The 7989-nt window shown below is 43.6% G+C and overlaps 1 protein-coding gene and 1 non-coding gene across 31 annotated transcripts in view; both read left to right on the top strand.

The window, feature by feature from the left end:
• Nucleotides 1–7989, top strand: part of LOC127004981 (period circadian protein-like) — a 141040-nt gene that overhangs the window by 65705 nt on the left and 67346 nt on the right. The gene's annotated exons all lie outside the window — the stretch shown is intronic.
• Trnal-caa (transfer RNA leucine (anticodon CAA)) lies at nt 4260–4376 on the top strand. The gene is made up of 2 exons: nt 4260–4297; nt 4332–4376. It is a non-coding gene; the product is annotated as a tRNA-Leu (tRNA).

Below are 7989 nucleotides of genomic sequence, written 5' to 3'. Positions count from 1 at the left end.
ACCTGACTAACGCACTTGGGACTTGGCTTAAGCACGAGTGCGCGTCTTGTCGCAGTGAGGACGGCGACCTCCCTTAACGACCTGTTGCTGACGTGCTCTTCACTGTCATACGGCCGATTTCACAGTCCAACACAGTGTCTTCGTAACAGCCCGAACCAAACTATAGAATCCCATACAATCCAAAATGGTGAGGTCTTCGATGCCACACTAAATACACAAGACTTTTCCTGTATAGTTTTATCAAATTTGTGAACTTAAATATAAACACCGGACACTATACAAGGAAATTTCGAAGGCTCTGGTATTGGTTTGGGAGCTTACTAACCTGTCAAGGGGAACTGTGAAACTGGCCCATAGACTAGAAGGATTTTCCGTTCATACGTTATTATCAGTTGCTACAGTAATATTATCATCCAGTTATATTACACATTTCTCATAAACAGAAGCCAGTCAACATGTGAGATCCGGGACTATTCTTAACCCGTCCACTGCGATAGGCACGGATTTGGCTTTCACTGGTAGCTTGGTAACATATAGTCCCAGGTCCTTATCTGCCTCTGTAGTGGAGAGTGGAGTGTTTCCTATGTGGCATTGGTGTGCTGGATATCCCCTCGCAAGGTGCAGGACTTTACAGTTTTTCTTCATTGAATTGTAGCAGCCACTTTTTGTTCCATTCCCGTAGCTTGGGGAGGTCTTCTGGTAGGAAATCCGCAGACAAGGAGTTAAACCATTTGGGGCCATTCTTATTTATATACAGAAGAGGAGGCAGCTCAAGGGCGCATAGAAATGAAACAATAAAATCCCCCAATGACACTGCTCCTGCAAATAGGGTATTGTTACATTATATTCGTTCTAAAGCATTTCCATCAACCTGGGCAGAGCAGAAGATGAAATTAAGAATCCTTTTTGAGATGGAAAAAATCCGTTAGCTCCACAGACTCTCAGGTCGGTATTATAAGACTCCCTCTCTTCTCGGATCAGCTATTTCTAAAGGTCAAAGAGGGGGTCAATCTGGTTCTAATGAGTGTTTCTTCAGGTTCACGGTACAGAAGAAGGGTCAAACTACCACCAGGGTCATGAAACTACTACTGGAAATGCCCACAACTCCTACGAAAGCCTTGCCAAATATGTGTTTCCTTAGGTTCACGGTACAGAAGAAGGGTCAAACTACCACCAGGGTCATGAAACTACTACTGGAAATGCCCACAACTCCTACGAAAGCCTTGCCAAATATGTGTTTCCTTAGGTTCACGGTACAGAAGAAGGGTCAAACTACCACCAGGGTCATGAAACTACTACTGGAAATGCCCACAACTCTTACGAAAACCTTGTCAAATATGCGTTCTTGGCCGGCGAAATGTCTTATGATACGACCCTCATTGTTTTTGCTGTATACATCATGTCCTGCAGTACTTTATTTTCGTTAGGCAGAGGTGAGCCGTGCACATTTGGCCGTGTGCTTGACCGGTGGAGCAGGTTCCGTCTCAATCTTTCTATTCCGTTTTCTCTTCTTCTTCTCTTCGTCTTCTCTTTCCCTCTGTTCCATTCCCTCTTCCACTTCTCTCTGTTTCTCTCCCTCCATTCTCTTCTTCCTTTTCTCCTCTTCTCCCCTTTCTCTCTCCCCCTCTATTTCATTCTCCCTTTCACTTATCTATTCCTTCCCTCTCCCTCCTTCATTTCCCCCCTCTTCTGCCCTCCCTCCTCCTTCTTCACGTTCATGGTGCAGAAGAAGGGTCAAACTACCACCAGGCTCATAAAACTACCCATGGAAACGCCCACAACTCCTACGAAAGTTCATAAGCTTCGTCAAACTACCACCAGGCTCATAAAACTGCCCATGGAAACGACTACAACGCCCATGAAAGCCTTGTCAAATGTGTGTGCTTGGAGCGGCGAAATGTTGAGGTATACGCCCTTTTAGCTTTTCACTAGATGATTTTCAAGTTATTTTTAAAGTTAATTGATTATAAGATGTAGGCCAATGCTCTACCACAAATTTCCGGTTATGTTCTTAGGCTAACTTTCGCTACATGAAATAAAAATAAAATGATATAAATGAGGTAAAATCTGAGTTGTGAAGTTGTGACAAAACATTTAACTTCGTCCGTGTGTGTGTGTGTGTGTGTGTGTGTGTGTGTGTGTGTGTGTGTTTCGTCTTTAGTCTCCCCATCACCTCTCTGTTTTGGTGGGTCGTCTGTCTCTCGTTTTCTTCATCTCCTTGATCTCTCCTGTTCTCTTCTCCTCTCCTGCCGTGCTCATAGAAAGATGGAAAAGAAATGTTACCCTCTTCATCTCCTCTGCCTTCTCCTCCTGTTCTCTCTTCTCCTCTGTTTTACTCATAAGAAGAAAGAAAACAAATGTCGCTCTCTTCACCTCCTCCTGTTCTCTCTTCTCCTCTGCTCATAAGAAGAAAGAAAACAATTGACGCTCTCTTCACCTCCTCTGTCTTCTCCTGTTCTCTCTTCTCCTCTGCTTTGCTCATAAGAAGAGAGAAAACAAATGTCGCTCTCTCTCCATCTACTCTGTCTTCTCCTCCTGTTCTCTCTTCTCCTCTGTTTTGCTCATAAGAAGAAACGATTTTCCTCTCTCTTCACCTGTTCCTTCTGTTCTCTCTTCTCTGCTTTGCTCATAAGAAGAAAGAAAACAATTGACGCTCTCTTCACCTCCTCTGTCTTCTCCTCCTGTTCTCTCTTCTCCTCTGTTTTGCTCATAAGAAGAAAGAAAACAAATGTCGCTCTCTTCACCTCCTCTGTCTTCTCTTCCTGTTCTCTCTTCTGCTTTGCTCATCAGAAGAAAGAAAACGAATGCCTCTTCATCTCTTCTGCCTTCTCCTCTTCTCTCTTTTTCTCTCCTCTTAAGAACAAAGAAAACAAATATCGTTCTCTTCACCTCCTCTGCCATCATTCTCCTCTCCTCTCTCCATGCTCATAAACAGAAGCCGGTCAACGTGTGGGATCCGGGACTATTCTTAAACCATTTGGGGCCAATCTGATTTATATACAGAAGAGGAGGCAGCTCAAGGGCGCATATAAATGAAACAATAAAATCCCTCAATGACGCTGCTCTTGCAAATAGGGTAGTGTTCAGATTTTAGAGAAAGAGATGGAAGCAGAGAGATTAGAGGCATTTGTCGAGGTGTGTGTGTGTGTGTGTGTGTGTTTGATGATACTCTCTTCTAATGTTTAAGGAGGAATTTCGGCAATTTGGGTGAAAAATTATCGAAATTTTCAAACCTCGTGTATGGCATCGTCACTCTTAAGTCGCAATATCCTCCAGTGTCCAGACCTAGTTATGTCAATCCTTCAGTGTCTTTTAAGTGTAGGCCTATTGCTAATTCGTTCGTGAAATCCAATTCATCAACCAAATCATGAAACCATCAACCTAATCATTAAATCATCATCAACTAAATCATCAAATCACTATCAAAGTAGCGTTTTCTTTCACTTAGTCTTTTATAATTATATATTTTTTTATTATATTGAGTGTCTTCTATAAACATCTAGTCCGATATTTAGGTCAAAATCTGGCTTATATTAGCGTTTTATTTTTCATCTTTTTATTCTATTACTAAACCAGATCAACCGGAAAACGTGCGCTACTTTACCCACCAACACACCTAACGCAATCACTCCTCATCTCCTTTGTTTTCGCCTCCTACTCTCTCTCTCTCTCTCTCTCTCTCTCTCTCTCTCTCTCTCTCTCTCTCTCTCCTCATCCCTTTTCCCCACAATTACCTGCGCCCTAACAAGCCTTACGTCACACCAGGGAGCCGTGCAGGTAAATATATTGTGGCAAAGTGAACATAAGAGGCTGAGGAAGGCTAATGAGGGTGTTGTAAGCGTGTGCGTGTGTGTGTGTGTGGTAGTAGTAGTAGTAGTAGTAGTAGTAGTAGTAGTAGTAGTAGTAGTGGGTGTGTATATACTTCTAGGCTTCATTCACGTATGTTTCAGTGTCTATTATTACATTTTCACGATCTCTAGTTACAAAGGTTTACTAATTGATGTGTATACGTGATTTTGAGAATACTGAGTACCTTTGTTAATTAATCCACTTACCTCTCTCTGATTGCCTACAAACCTTGATGTGTGCGTGTGTGCGTGTGTGATGGAAGGGGAGCGAGAGAGATATTGACAGTTCAAGGATTACAGTTCCTATTTTAAGAGAGAGAGAGAGAGAGAGAGGGGACAAAAAATAATAAGCGAAAAAAGAAAATTCAAACTGTATAATAAAGATTAGTTATTTTGCCTTTAAACTATAAGGTCAGGATGGCCGAGTGGTCTAAGGCGCCAGACTCAAGGTAATCTTTCCTTCCGATAGAAGGGGCGTGGGCATTCTGGTCCTCTCTGAGGGCGTGGGTTCGAATCCCACTTCTGACACACTTTTTACGCCTCCGTGGTCTAATGGTCAGCGTGCCTAGCTTCTACTCCGCGGGCCCGGGTTCGAATCCCGGCCTGGGCAGTCGGCGTGCAACTCACCCAGCTGTTCATCCTCCCTCTCGGGCTGGTCTCTCTCTCTCTCTCTCTCTCTCATGGTGGTAAAGTTGCTAGCATAACACCCTCAAAATACAAGGACCCATGGTTCGAATCCAGTGCAAGGGCAGGCAAAATGAAGAGGTCAGGGAAGAGGAAAGGGAGGGGAAGGAAGGGGGGAAGCTGGACACTGGACGCGGGCGAGCCGGAAAACATGTCGTACAGTAATTATTCACCACCCCCTCATCCGCCCTTTTGACATAGATCCAGCCCCGGGGAGGTGAAGGGAACGTGAATGGAGGGTAAATATAGTAACCCGGATATATCACGGTCATGTGTCTCGGAGCTGAAGGGAATCACGGGGAATCGAACTCAGGTCACATGGACGAGGAAACAGGGAGGTCATAGGTCAAAGTGGAAAGGTTCAGTTCCAGGTTATTTATTTATTCGTTTAAAAGACAAACTCGATACATATGTAACACGTGATTTCTTCACTGACAGTTATAATGACAGAATAAAAGGAATAGCTAGGTAGAAATGAACGTACTAAAGTAATATTCGGTAAAATTATTCTGATGGATACTAATTACAAGTGAACTGAAACGATAATGCACAGAATGAATTTTAAAACAATGAACTGAGATGTAATAATGAAAAAAACGTGGAGTAATTAAAAAAAATAATCGGTACGTACAATTGAAGTTTTGCTGAAGGTACCAAATGCAAGTAAACTGAAATACAATAATGAGCAGAATGAACTTAATAAACATAATAAGCTGAAATGCAATATTGGAAAAGTGGAGTAAGTAAAGAGATGAGATAAAAGATAAAAAGACCAATGTGTTCTTACTCCGTAGTGCACATGCGTTCAAGACTCATAGGCAAGTGAAAGGTCATTGACGTAAATTTACTTTCTATGGCTTTGTTTTTCTTTTTTTTCTTGGTGTTCTTCTTTGTCTTTTCCTCCTACATCATAATCTTTTCCTCTTCCTCCTCTCCTTTTTGTTTTTCTTCTACACCCATTCATCCAGCCAGGCAGCCAGTCAGGTGGTCAGTTAGTTATTCAGAAAGCTAATCACTCAGTCAGTCAGTCAAAAAATTAATGAGCTATATTGTCATCCTCCCAGTCATCCATCTATCCATACAACCAGCCAGTCATTCACTCAGCCAGATAATCAGTCAGTCACTTAGTCAACCAGTCAGTCAGTCACCCTTTGACCTACCAATAGACAGTAAACCAACAACCACCTATATAGTCAGGCAATCATTCAGGTAACCAGTCAGTCAGCGCCCCCCCAGTCACCTACCCAGCCATTCAGCACGTCATTCATCCATCCAGTTACTCAGTTCCCCAGTCATCTATCCAGCCATTCAGCACGTCATTCATCCATCCAGTTACTCAGTTCCCCAGTCATCTATCCAGCCATTCAGCACGTCATTCATCCATCCAGTTACTCAGTCAACCCAGCCATTCAGCACGTCATTCAGCATCGTCAGTTACTCAGTTCCCCAGTCACCTATCCAGCCATTCAGCACGTCATTCATCCATCCAGTTACTCAGTTCCCCAGTCACCTACCCAGCCATTCAGCACGTCATTCATCCATCCAGTTACTCAGTTCCCCAGTCATCTATCCAGCCATTCAGCACGTCATTCATCCATCCAGTTACTCAGTTCCCCAGTCACCTACCCAGCCATTCAGCACGTCATTCATCCATCCAGTTACTCAGTTCCCCAGTCATCTATCCAGCCATTCACCCATCCAATAACCCGCCCAGTCAGTCAATCAGTCAACCAACAGTCAGCCCATTCATCCTTCCAGTCAATCAGTCAACCGCCCAACCGCCCAGTCAATCAGTCACCCAGTCACCTATCCAGCCAGTCAGCCACCCATTCATCCTTCCAGTCAGTCAGTCAATCAGTCAACCAACTCGCCCAGTCAGTCAACCATTCATCCCTGCAGTCAGTCAGTCAGCAACATACCCAGGCAGCCTATAAGCGAGCCATCCCCCAGTCACGTACCCAGACAGCCATTCATCCCTGCAGTGAGTCAGTCACCTGCCCACCGCCAGTCAGTGAGGGCTCCGAGGCCGCCAACGTGACCGCCCTCCCTCCCTGGCCCTCCCTGAGCCCAACGTGACACCCAACAATCGATGCTCCTCCTCCCCGCCCGCCCGCACGCTGCAACCATTGACTCCCCCGCCCCAGTCTTCCTCTCTCCTCCTCCTCCTCCTCCTCGCTGCCAGACGTAACAACACCTCAGTCGACATCACGGGGACTCTCTCTCTCTCTCTCTCTCTGGCAACTCTTCCGTTACGCCTTTATCTTTCACCTGCGTCATGATGAGAGCCTGATGAGGAAAGAGAGGAAGAAGAAAAGGAAGAACAGGAAGGATAATAATTAAACACTGTTGATTGACTTGATTTTGTATGCGAATTTGATGTCTGATTATCTTATTTACTGTCATCGTATTTTTTCTTAGCTTTGTTATCATTAAAAGACAAACTCGATGCATATGTAACACGTGATTTCTTCATTGACAGTTATGATGACAGCAAAAGGAAGAAAAGTAAGGCAGCGTATATATGTTGGTTTGCTACGTAGATTATTGTCATGAATGTTATATTATCTAATCATCCTTTTTTTCTTCTCATTATCATTCAGGAAACACATTCAGTAGTACAGTTCCACGTTTTTTTTTTTTTTTTTTTCGTCAGACTTTTGTTAATGTTTTTGCTTGTTATTTTCCTCCTTTTTTCCTTCCTTCGTTTTCCTCACTTTTTTTCCATTTTTGTTTCCTTTCCTTTTTTTATTCCTTTCTTCCTCTTCCCTTTCTCTCTTTCTCCACAAACAACTTTTATAAGGAGGAAAATTCAAGGGATATAGGGAAAGTTTTGTCCAGTAAAGAAAACATTGAGAATAAAAAACAACTGAAATCTGATAAGGAACAAGAAATCAAAATAGGCCTACAGGAGCTGAAACCACAGTGGAAAAAAATGCGATAGAAGTGACATTACAAAGGCTATATAGGTACTTCACCCCATCAACTGAACTTCACTATTTCTTCATTGCCTTCGCATGCAAACCCTCTCTTCCTTTACTCAGAGCTGCCAGCGTTGCCAAAAGGGGAATACAGCCATTGTTGAAGACGTGGCGGAATACAATCTCTATCACATTTTGTCTGTTTGAAGCCCCGGGGTAGAGAGATCACGAGGATACGGAGGAGGAGGGAGGGAAGGGGAGAGTTGCAACACGAAGGCGCATGCAGTAAGCTGAATGATGAGGAAAGATATATACTGCGACGCCATTGATAAACAAAATGTGTGAAATAGCAGAAGACATGATCAAGAGGAAGAGGACCTACAAAGCGATACAAGTTAAAAATAAGGCAACAGGAAGCTGATTGGCTCATTACAGGATTGCCAGCTTAGTTATTTGATCTGCTAATGTGTGTTGCGTCGCGGAGAGAGCGGGGAGGAGAGGGATAGAGGGGAGAAGGAAAGCGAGAACATGGAAAGGCA

Source organism: Eriocheir sinensis, chromosome 29 (genome assembly GCF_024679095.1).
Source record: "Eriocheir sinensis breed Jianghai 21 chromosome 29, ASM2467909v1, whole genome shotgun sequence".
Lineage (NCBI taxonomy): Eukaryota > Metazoa > Arthropoda > Malacostraca > Decapoda > Varunidae > Eriocheir > Eriocheir sinensis.
This window is presented reverse-complemented; position numbering and strand designations above follow the sequence as displayed.